Source organism: Rhinatrema bivittatum, chromosome 7 (genome assembly GCF_901001135.1).
Source record: "Rhinatrema bivittatum chromosome 7, aRhiBiv1.1, whole genome shotgun sequence".
NCBI lineage: Eukaryota > Metazoa > Chordata > Amphibia > Gymnophiona > Rhinatrematidae > Rhinatrema > Rhinatrema bivittatum.
The window spans coordinates 104,832,693-104,844,080 of NC_042621.1; the positions used below are offsets into that span (position 1 = coordinate 104,832,693).

At 44.8% G+C, this 11,388-nt stretch overlaps 1 long non-coding RNA gene across 2 annotated transcripts; it reads left to right on the forward strand.

Moving 5' to 3' along the window:
• Positions 1–3,158: 3,158 nt before the first annotated feature.
• Positions 3,159–6,489, forward strand: LOC115096115. Of its 2 annotated transcripts, none has more exons than XR_003857975.1 (3): positions 3,159–3,443; positions 5,423–5,910; positions 6,033–6,489. It is a non-coding gene; the product is annotated as an uncharacterized LOC115096115 (long non-coding RNA). The 2 variants fall into 2 exon arrangements; XR_003857974.1 differs by lacking the exon at positions 3,159–3,443 and adding an exon at positions 3,554–3,664.
• Positions 6,490–11,388: the final 4,899 nt, after the last annotated feature.

Below are 11,388 nucleotides of genomic sequence, written 5' to 3' on the forward strand. Positions count from 1 at the left end.
AATATATATGTTTATTCACATCAAATATATATCAGCGTCTATCTAGACAATTAAAATTGAACTCACCAATACATTACTCACACATCCATCATTCATACCAATTAAAACAACATATAATACATGTAAACATTGTGACTCCAAATGATTTTTATACATTCAAGTACTATAACATTTTCATTTATATTTTATTCCTTTATTATTTATCTTCCCTCTTGCTTCTCATTTCTTCTATCTTTATCTCTTGAATTGTACTCAAATCTCATTAGGGTTTCATATCTTATATCTGGTCATACCTTGTATCTGGTCCGTCCCTCCTCCCTAACAGCCATCCTGACTCCAAAAGGCATATCGTTCTCCAAATAGGTATCTCCCCTGCCTATACTCTACTGTACAGCACAGGCACCACCACATTTGCAAGACATCCTGCCCAATAGGCAGTAACCCCCTCATATGCAGCCCTTTCCGCCAAAGAAACCCTGACCCTCTACCCCTTCAGAAACATGTCCTACCCTTTTGGAATCACACCACTAGGGGCATTGTGAAGGGTCATTTGCCAGTTGAGGCAGTGTAAGCAGGAGGGCTCTGATGCCCCTTCTGACCATGAAGACTCAGTCCCTCTGGAATGGTAAGACATGTTTTTTTTGGGAGGGGGGGGGGGATTAAGTAGGGAAATCCTTTGCCATTTGACGGGAGAAGCCTTTGGGGCAGTTACTGCTTATCTCAGGGAGATGCCTTGGTGGGGGATTCCTATACTGAAAGAGATATCTATTGAGAAGGGGAAATGCCTATCAGTGTCCAAGGGGAGATGCTGGAGAGGGGGGACATTTTTTCCACCGGGTTTCAGGGAAGAATAAATGCCCCATAATAATTGGCTCAAAGTGAAAGTATCAGTTAGCTTGGCAGATTTCGGGCCACAGCTAGCATGGGTATAACATTTTAGTTCCCATCAGTACTAAGGCCACTGTATTGAGGCCACATTTTAACATGCCCTTGGTAAACATTTCTGCCCACAGGAAAAATAGGTGCAAAGTTCTCAGGAACCTTTGACTACCCATATATTTTCCAATTGAAAATTAGACACAGGCTACGCAAGTTGAAAGTACTTACAGACTTTGAAACTACATAGGCTCTTTGAAAATTGCTCCCTAACTTTTCTATATGTCACCAAGTTATAAATATAACTTGAATCACCACAAAGAAGTGGGTCACACAAATTTAGAACCTTAAAATTCAACAAACGTCTTTTGAAAATCGGCATCATATAGAACCTTTTTGGCTAACCATTGCCACGTTAGGGTTGAGAAATAAATATTATCATATGCCAGTCTAAAAGGAATTTTTTTTATCTTTTTTCTTATAATAGTGTAAAAAACAGTTTCCTAAAAATATAAAAACTGCAACACCTTTGTTTCAAAAAATTCAAATGAATGCAAAGTACCAGTGCTTCAATACTGAAACTACCATGGTAGTGAAAAGCACTTATCTTGCTCGTAAATGTTTAGGCAAAGAATCTTCTGCAGATAACAACTATTCCCATGACTTCGATGTGAAGTATAACTTTAAGTCATATCCATTCCTGTTAGGGGAACACATTCTGCTTTGTTGTATATTTCCTGAACCGGACATTGGATCTGTTGTATGTATGCTAAAACTGAAATTGCTAATGTACAGAGTCAAGTCAACCTGCAAATCAAGTCAAGAGTAGTACCGGACATTCTATGGAGAAACATATCCATCTACATCTGGAAGAAACCGTGCTGGGCATTATCTATGCAGTATCTTCATGAAGCTGACCAAAGAGTTTAGCAAAATGGATCTTTCTCAAACCACCATGGAAAATGTGTGCAGCAAAGGCATACAAGATGGGGTTGAGGGAGCTGCTAAGGAAGAGCAAAGCAATGAGGATGATTCTTCCTGCTTCGATGGCTCTTGCCAGAGCTCTGCAGGCTTCTGGATAAGCAGACTTTAGTGACACAGACAAAACAATCAGCAACTTGAAGATATAATGAGGAAACCAGCACACAAAGAAAACGATGACCACACTTACAATCAGCTTCTCAGATTTGGCTTTCCATGGAGATTTCAGGCATTTAATTCTTTTTATGACGCAGATGTAGCACATAGTTAGGACAGTGAAAGGTACAGCAAAACCAACCATAGTCTCCACCAGTAGAACTGTGATTTGCTGATTGTCGGAGGCGTACTCCCATTCAGTGCACTGGACAGTTCCATTTCTCTCCACAGTAGAACGAAACAGAAAGGCAGGCACAGCTAATAGCAAAGCGAAGACCCATATGACCAAAACCAGCTTAAGAGCCATGTTCTTCCTTTGCAGTCTTTGTAATTGAAAGGGGAAGGTGACTGCCATGAAACGCTGGATGCTCATTAGGGTGATGAAATACACGCTGGCATACATTGTGCAAGAGATGAGATAGGTTAGGAATTTGCAGAAGTGGAGACCATAGATCCAACCACCAACAAGATTATGAATACTCAAAGGTAATGTGCCCAGAGTGATGAAGTCAGCTATGGCTAAGTTGAGGAGAAGCAGCACAGTAAATGAATGACGTGGGATCTTGGTGAATATTGTCCAAATGACTAAACAGTTCCCTGGGATGCCAACAAGGAAACAAGCTCCAAAGAATAGGCAAGGGACAAGTATACGTTCCACCCACAGGGATTCATTCCTGGCATCATTACTCTGATCATATTCCACTGTAGCAGATGGAAGATCCATTCCCTTTAGCATAAACTATAGAGTTTTTTGCAATACTAATCTAACTGAGACACTTTTCCAACTACAAGTATAAAGGAAGTACAAGTCATGATCATCAATTTCAATGGAAAGAGGAAATTCAAGTCAGATAAGCTGAAGAATTCTCAGAAAAGGATGCTCATAAAAACAGCACAGAGCTATCAGAAGGGAATGAATAGGGAGGAGAAGTATATTTGTACTAAAATTAGCTACGAAGAACTTCAGGGCCTGATGTCCCTTTTAAGCACCCCTAGGAACAGGAATGGAGGGGATTTCTGCTTCCAAGAATGGGAGAGTCAGGGGCTGAGGGGGAGGGCTCCTGTCCAAGGATACAGACACTATTGCAGGGTGGGAGGGAGGAGGTGGGATGTAATTTCTTTTGAACATGCTTTGCACTGAAAAGGACACCTTTTCCTCTGTCCTGGTGGCACTTTCTCACAAGCAAGAAGTGATTCTACAATGCTGCCAGCCTTGATCCTTTCGGGGGCAGGCCTGATGAGGTGCTGTTGCTTGGGCTGTTGCTTGGGCTGAGTGCTGCATTAAGAAAGTGTTGTTAGGATAGAGAAGAGGATTTTACTTTCAGCTCATCGAACCCTAGGTGGCTGCCTGTTTTGCCTAGTGGGAAATCCCGGCCTGAATAGCACCGATGAAAGGTGTCCTAATGGTCAAGAATACAGTACTATGAAAGGTCTGGTCTTCAGGTTTTGTCTTGTAACAGTGTTCCATGACCTGCAAAAATGTGCAAGAGTCAAGAATGGGGGATGAATAATTTCACAGACTTGATAAGAAAAAAAAGTAGAGTTTTCAGGAAAGATGGAGAGAAAGCAGTAATGAGAAACAAGATAGCCTGCTAGCTAAAGATCAGAAGCAAGGTTGAAAGGCAGAGAGACAATCAGAAAAAAATAAGAGGTAGGTACTTATGGCCTGGATTGGCCACTGTTGGAAACAGGATGCTGGGGTTGATGGACCCTTGGTCTGACCCAGTATGGCATGTTCTTATGTTCTTATGTTCCTATGAATAAGATGAAGGCAGCAATGGATGAGGTTTCTGCTGCCTGGCCCCCTCCCACCTTGTTCCCTGCATATTTCGTGGAAGGGGAGGAGCAGGAGCAGGAATCAGACATCTATTCTCTGCTGAGTGAAATTCGGTGTAATTGGGAGGCAATAAATCTTCAGTTGTTCTGCTGCCTTTAGATTTTTGCCACTTTAGGCCAAGCCTAGTAACGTAAGAACAAAGAAAAATAGACAAAAGGTGTGATCAGATAAGGGAAGGGTTTATGTAGTAATGGACAGATGTCAATTTTGGATAAAAATAAAGGCTAGTTAGTGACCAGTAGAGTCAATTAGAGAAGTGTAACCTTTTCTTTCTGAGGGGCATCTCCTCTAAGGGCACATAAAAACGAATTTAGATTGTTCAGGGGTTATTTCCTTTTGCCACAGATCCCCTCCCACTTGTAATACCCCGAGGGTGAGTTCTTTCTATGGGGGAAAGTAGAATGCTTATGGCCCAGGCGGTAAGGTGACCTCCTTTCTGGAGTGCAGCTGGTTAGTCTAATTCTGAGGCTGATCAGGACAATAAGCGCAGGACACAGAATTGGGTGTTCAAAATTACTGACTATCAGGCTAATGCAATGTGGACGCGCTAAAACAGTGCATCCAAACTTGGCGCCCGCAGTTTCAGTGTGCGCACAGACTCCTCTCCTGGGCGCTCGATGCTGTATTTAAATGAAACACAAATGAAAAGGGCACCCAAAATGCACGCGGGTGGTAAAAAAAGAGCGTTCGTAGTGCTACCTATTTTTTTGCATAAGATGTCCATATAGTAACGCTTGTGCTCCGAAATTCTGCAAAGGGGCAATTTCTGTCAAAAAGGCATGTGGTTTATGAACTACGAGAGAGATGTTAATTGAAAATTTTTATTATTATTATTTTGAAATTTTTCCTTTTTCTCCCAACATGACGTCATGATGTGAGTCATGTTTCACGCCATAATCCTGCTTGGGGGGTATATAAATTGCTGCAAGGAGTCAGACAATGCTTTTTTGCTCAGTTCATCAATTGGATCTCTACTGTGAACTGATTCATGAGATTCAGCTGGCAGATCTACTCAGCTTCAATGTCAAGAAGTAAGAGGATTTTTTTCCCTTAGGTGAACAGCATAGATGCCCAATTGCTGGATGTCCGGGTGAGGAGCAGGCTAGAGCCTGAGTCCTCAACGTCCATTCGAGGATAGGCCTGTCCCTGGGTGCCCAAGACCTGCACGGCCATGCGAGGAGTACGACCTGGGTGCTCGTAACGGGTCTGTACTTGGGCACCCAAGTCTTGGAGGTTCTTGTATGGACATCTAGGGCACCCGGGTACAGGCCCATCCTCGCATGGACGTCCATGGGAGGATCAGGACCCGGGCGCTCGTAATGGGCCTGTACGATCCTGGTCCTCATCTGGACATACATGTTGTGCTATCTCTTAATGCTCCCCCAAGTGCCCTGCTCTTGTTGCCCTTACATTAACTGTTGAACATTTCAATCCATGTGGCTGGTATGTTGAATTGATTAGGGGACATCGCTTTGTGGACAGTAGATATTAATACATGTTGCCTTTAATTGCAATTTGGAATTGACAATGTTCTGACATATGCAATGGGTTGTTTTTTTTTTTTGTTCACAGTTCCGACGAGCAGAGAGTTAGATTGTCATGGCTGAAAAGTGACCCTTCAAGCAGATGGAGAGGGATGCTGAAGGTCAGGAAGAGCAGGCAGGTCCCAGCAGTTGCCAAGCACCCAAGAAGCGATCATGTGATGCACGCTTCTCAGACACCGAGAAGGAATTGCTTTGCCTGGCCGTGTGTGAAAATTATAAAGTGCTTTTCCGATCGAAGGCTTCCTCTTCTACCAAGAAAAGGATTTGGAAGAGGATAGCTGTGGATGTGGGCTCCTTGTCAGTAAAAACCAGAGATGCCAATCATATCCAGCACCGCTGGTGAGACACACGAAGGGAGATGAAAGAAAAGGCAGCAAAAATCAAGGCATCGGCACACAGGACCACCTTGCAATATCATTTTAAACCCCATCGAGGAGCTCGTCCTGAGCACTCTTCACCTGGAAGTCATGGATGGTGTGGGTGCACCGTAAGGTTGTGACACTGGGCCAAGTGAAGGTATGATTTTTGAATGTGCTTCCATGTTTTCATATGATGGGGATTTTTTGAACACTTGTGTAGTTAACAGTTGAGAATTATATAAAGAATTTCAACTTGTTTTAATCTATCATTCTCCACAGATCACGGAGTCAACAGTGTGGCTGATGGCGTTGAAGGAGAGACAGTCTCCCCCGACGTCGGACTTCACCTTTCCTACTTCAACAGAAGTGTCTCCCTGCCAACCAAGCTTGCTTGTCGAGAAGACCCAGCCTGAGGTACCAATCATACTTGATATGTTGCATATTATCCCTGAAACTTTGGGAGATGAGACAACAATGGTTCCGGACACCCTGGAAGAGGCAGTCTTTTCTATGGAAGGGATGGGCACTGACTTCTGCGCCAGCCTGATGTCAAACAATAAGCATTGTGACAAGTCAGTCACCCAGGTTGGGAATCTGTGCACGAGGTACTCAATATTCGTACAGAAAATGCCAAGACAGTGGCAAAAGTGCCCCGCCTGCTGGATGAACTAATCAGTGCTGTAAAGGATGTTGCCAGTATGGTGCGGTCTCTCAAAGAATGAAATTTCTTATATTGGCTTAATAAAAGCTTTTAGTTTTGTGCGAGCTAAGCGTTACGTCTCTTCTTTATAGGCTATGATTTGGACAAAGGCCAGATTAAGACCAAATCACTGACTAGCTAACTGTTATTTGAATGGACAATTAACATTGGTGTTCACTGCACTTTACATTAAAAATATAAGAGATGTGAATCGTGTGATCGATCGTCTTAACGATCGATTTCGGCTGGGAGGGGGAGGGAATCGGATCGTCGCAGTTTGGGTTTTTTAAATATAGTGTAAATCGTGTAAATCGAAAACCGGCACACTAAAACATCCCTAAAACCCACCCCGACCCTTTAAAATAAATCCCCCACCCTCCCGAACCCCCCCAAAATGCCTTAAATTACCTGGGGTCCAGTGGGGGGGGGGGGAGGGCGGGAAAACCGGCACACTAAAACAACCCTAAAACCCACCCCGACCCTTTAAAATAAATCCCCCACCCTCCCGAACCCCCCCAAAATGCCTTAAATTACCTGGGGTCCAGAGGAAGGGTCCCGGTGTGATCTTTTACTCTCGGACCTCCGTGCGTTGTAGAAATGGCGCCGGCGCCTCCTTTGACCTGTCATATGACAGGTCAAAGGTAGCGCCGGCGCCATTTTGTTTTTTTGTCCCCCGACGTCAGGAGCGTAGGAGATCGCTCCCGGACCCCCGCTGGACCCCCAGGGACTTTTGGCCAGCTTGGGGGGGCCTCCTGACCCACAAGACTTGCCAAAATCCAGCGGGGGTCTGGGAGCGATCTCCTACCGCGAATCGTTTTTCCGTACGGAAAATGGCGCCGGCCATATGTGGCCGGCGCCATTTTTTGTACAGAAAAACGATTCGACTGGACTTTTGGCAAGTCTTGTGGGGGTCAGGAGGCCCCCCCCAAGCTGGCCAAAAGTCCCTGGGGGTCCAGCGGGGGTCCGGAACGACCTTCTGCAGTCGAATCGTTTTTCCGTATGGAAAAACGATTCGCGGTAGGAGATCGCTCCCGATCTTAGGGGGTGCCGCGGCCAGCCTCCGACTCGCCCTGCCTCTCCCCCAGTGCCACCCTCCCGATGCCCCCCCTGGTGGTCCAGCGGAGGGTCCTGAAGCGATCTGCTGCTCCTGGGGCCTTGGCTGCCACTAAGCGAAATGGCGCCGGTGATCTTTAGCTCCTACCATGTGACAGGGACCAACCAATGGCACATGGTAGGGGCTGAAGGCCACCGGCACCATTTTGGTTAGTGGCAGCCGAGGCCCCGGGACTAGCAGATCACTCCCGGGCCCTCTGCTGGACCACCAGGAGGGCGTTGGGAGTGTGGCACTGGGGGGAGGCAGGGCGAGTCGGGAGCTGGCTGCCTGCCGTGGCGCCCCCTAAGTCTTGGCGCCTGGTCTCCGGCTGCGCCGATCTTCCTTTCTTCGGCCACATGATGAGCTAGACCGGCTGCGCCGATCTTCTTTCTGTGGGTGTGTATGTGATGTATATGTGAGAAAGGAATGGTGCTTCTGCGTGTGTGTATGCGGTATGTATGTGAGAAAGGAATCTGCCAGTTTAAAAAAATGAAATGTGATAATACATTTACCTCAACTTTTGTGCTGGTAGCGCAACTTTTGAAAAGTTGGATGAAAGATGAAATTACTGAAGTTTAAGCATCCCTCTTTTGGAAAATAAAATTAAAGTGGGTAGAGACAAATACTAAATAAAAAAAAATGTTAAAGTATTTAAAATGTTCATCTCAGAAAAATCACAAATTTAAGATACTGATGCCAGGTGGGATTTGGGGTTTTTTTTAAAGCATAATTTAAGCATGAAGACTAGAATAGTTCCAATCTGAAATGGTTTTGCTTTTTTTTTTTTTTTTAAGCCTTTAGAAAATGTATATTTTTAAATGACTAAAACTGGAATCTTCCCATTTAAAAGGGAAGCTGACTAAGGACGTCTTTCTGTTCCATATCTCCCACATGAATAATCATACAACTGATAGTTTGAAGAAAGACACTTACTTTATTGCCTGAAAGCATAAAAGAAGAGAATCTGTATGGTGTGGGTGGCTGTCCCTTGGGAGGACAGAACCTGCAGGAAGGGTGTCATTTCGCCTTCTGATAGGAATGTGGTTTTCTTATTTAACAGTTGGGAGCATCACTTTCACTTTTAGTAAAAGTGAAAAATGCTGCAAGTCTGAAAGCAAGGTGCTTCTGTGAAAGTGTAATGTGTATGTGAGAGAGGGAGGGTGCTTCTGTATGTGTGTAGTGTATATGTGAGTCAGGGAGGGTGCTTGTGTGTGTCAATGTGTGTATGCGAGAGAGATGGAGCATGTTTTTGGCTGGCTTGTGGCTGTGAGAGAGGGCATTGCGTGATTGAGCCTGTTTGTAAGTGAGATAAAACATGTGTGTGATTGAGAGCATGTGTGTAAGTGAAATAGAGAGAGCATGTGTGTGATTGAAAGCCTATGTGTAAGTAAGAGAGAGCGAGAGCATTGTGTGATTGAGAGAGACTGCCCAGAGAGCTGACGTGTGTATGTGTAAGAGAGACTGATCAGGGAGATGACTGGTATGTGTGTGCTTGTGTATGTGTGTGTGTGAGAGAGAGAGAGAGAGAGAGACTGGTTGGGAGATGATTAGTGTGTGAGAGACAGAAACTGGTCCTGAGGGTGTGACTGGTATGTGTGTGTGTGAGAGAGTTGTGGTTGTTGTCCCTAAGGAAGAGGACTGTGAGGACAGCTTCAGCAGCTACTGCTGCTTCTGGTGTGGCCTGCAAGGGAAAGGAGTAGGAGAACTGCTGGAGAGGGTAATGGTGGCTTTTTAAGTTCATTTTTCTTGATTGACTACCATTTTAATTATTGGGTAGTATGTGATGTGTCTGCTGTTTGAAATATTTTATTGGTGTTTGGTAAAGGTTTCAAAATTTGCTTGAGTCTTTAATTATTGGATATTCTATTCATCAGCTGTTTTGAAATTATTTTATTTGTATGATTTTATAATTATGATTAATGATTTATATATCTTGATTGTATTGATTTGTTTCACGAGGAATGGTGAAATTTTTGTCTGGCGTGATGCGTTTTAAAGTTCAGTTTTTGTCTGCACATTTCTATTTATACTTTATGTGGCTTTATTCTGTATTTGGTGAGGGTCTGTCTCTGCTCTGTGTGTGTGACCATGATGAGAGATTCTGCTAGCATGTAGTGTCTGTATAGGGATCTATAGCAATCGGGTTTGTTTTGTTTCCTCAGTAGGTGGTGTATTGGTATTCTAGGACCCAGTGTAATATTTACCTTTGCTTTTTCACAGATAGGGTTATTGTTGTTTGAGTCCTTGGTGTTATTACTGTTATGTTATGATGGGATTGCAGTATAGATTTTGAGTGTCTTTTTTGCGGGGTTTTGTGTTAGTTCACAATGTGCCTGGCAGTGGAAGGTGTTTGTGCTGTTGTTACTGTGAGGTAACACCAGAATTTGAAAATATTTTTTAGTATGATGAGCTGTAAGGGAAACATCCAAGCTCCATTGTTTGGGGGAATTTCAGTGGATGCACAGAGTTACAGAACTGGAGGTGCAGGATTTGTATTGACATTCTTTCCCTTCCTATATATTCCAGACTTCACTCTCATAGCCATATAGAATTAGTTGAATGAGGCTATCAAATAATTTTAGTGTGAAATTGGCCAGCTTTTTAAAAATACGCAGAAGACCCTTTGGACTTTTTTATTAACACTTTATTTTTTTATAACCAATTTTAAAGCAGGATCCATGCTATAGAGGTGGGTGTGATGAAGAAATGTCATTTTGGCTCCCCCCCCAACAATTCTTCTGTCTAGAGACGCCATGGATTTTCTGTGACCTTAAGCATTAGTACAAGAAGGATTAAGGGGGGGATGCTGGAGAGGCACAAAAAACGCATTGGCCCCCGGGCGCCGGAGACCCTTGGTGCACCACTGGGTGCGAGCCATATGGGGCCGCAAGTGGTGGCAAAGAGGAGTGGAGATTTGTCAGGCCGCGAGCAGTGCCCAACCTGCTCGCAACCCAGAAAACCACACAGTTGGCAGGCGTGATTGAGAATGAGGTAGGAGTCTGGGCCGAGACCGGGGGGTGGCAGCGCGATCTGGGAGGGGGGGCACAAGGGAGAAGGCTCGCCTAGGGCGTCAAATCCCCTTGCACCGGCCCTGACTCGACCAGGTATCTGGCCTGGTCCACCTTAAAAGTTAGCTACAGAAGTAGGTCTCTGGAGTGTCCCCAGAGAGTAGAAATAAGAACATAGGCCCAGAAGGGAACAGACAGGCCCCAGGTCTCCAGGAGAAGGCAGCTCCTGACTCATCTCTGTCCTGAAGGTGAACTCTGTAAATGCTGAAAGTAAATGTTGATTGTGACTACTGCTGAACGTAAGCAGTTTATATGGAAGTTGCTTATGGAAAATAGTTTTATCTAAGAAGAGCCAGGATCCCATGTGGGTCTGTCCTCTGGCAAACTACAGTTGCTCAGCCATGCCATTCAGGGGGCTGCAAACACTGAACGCTATTCACTCAGGGGACATAAAACTATCATTTTATGAGTGCTGAAAAGATTTACAATGGAAGGTTTCAAACAAAGTCACATAAAACACTTATGTCATTGAGCATCAGTTGTTCACATAAAACCATATCTACTAGATAAAGGAGCCCTGACCGACGTGCCGCAAATGCACAATAAAGAGCAGCTCTACCGCGCATGCGCGGGCGAGCACATCGGTCAGAGCGGAATGTGCCTGAAAAAAAATGGTGCTGGGAGGAGCAGTAGCGGCGGTGGTGAGCAGCAGTAGTGGCGGTGGTGGCGAGGAGCGGCGGAGAGGAGCAGTAGCAGCGGCAGCAGCACGTGCGAGGGGAGGGACCCCCCCCGGAGATCTTCTGTCTGCGCCATCGAGGGAAGGGTTGTGGATGA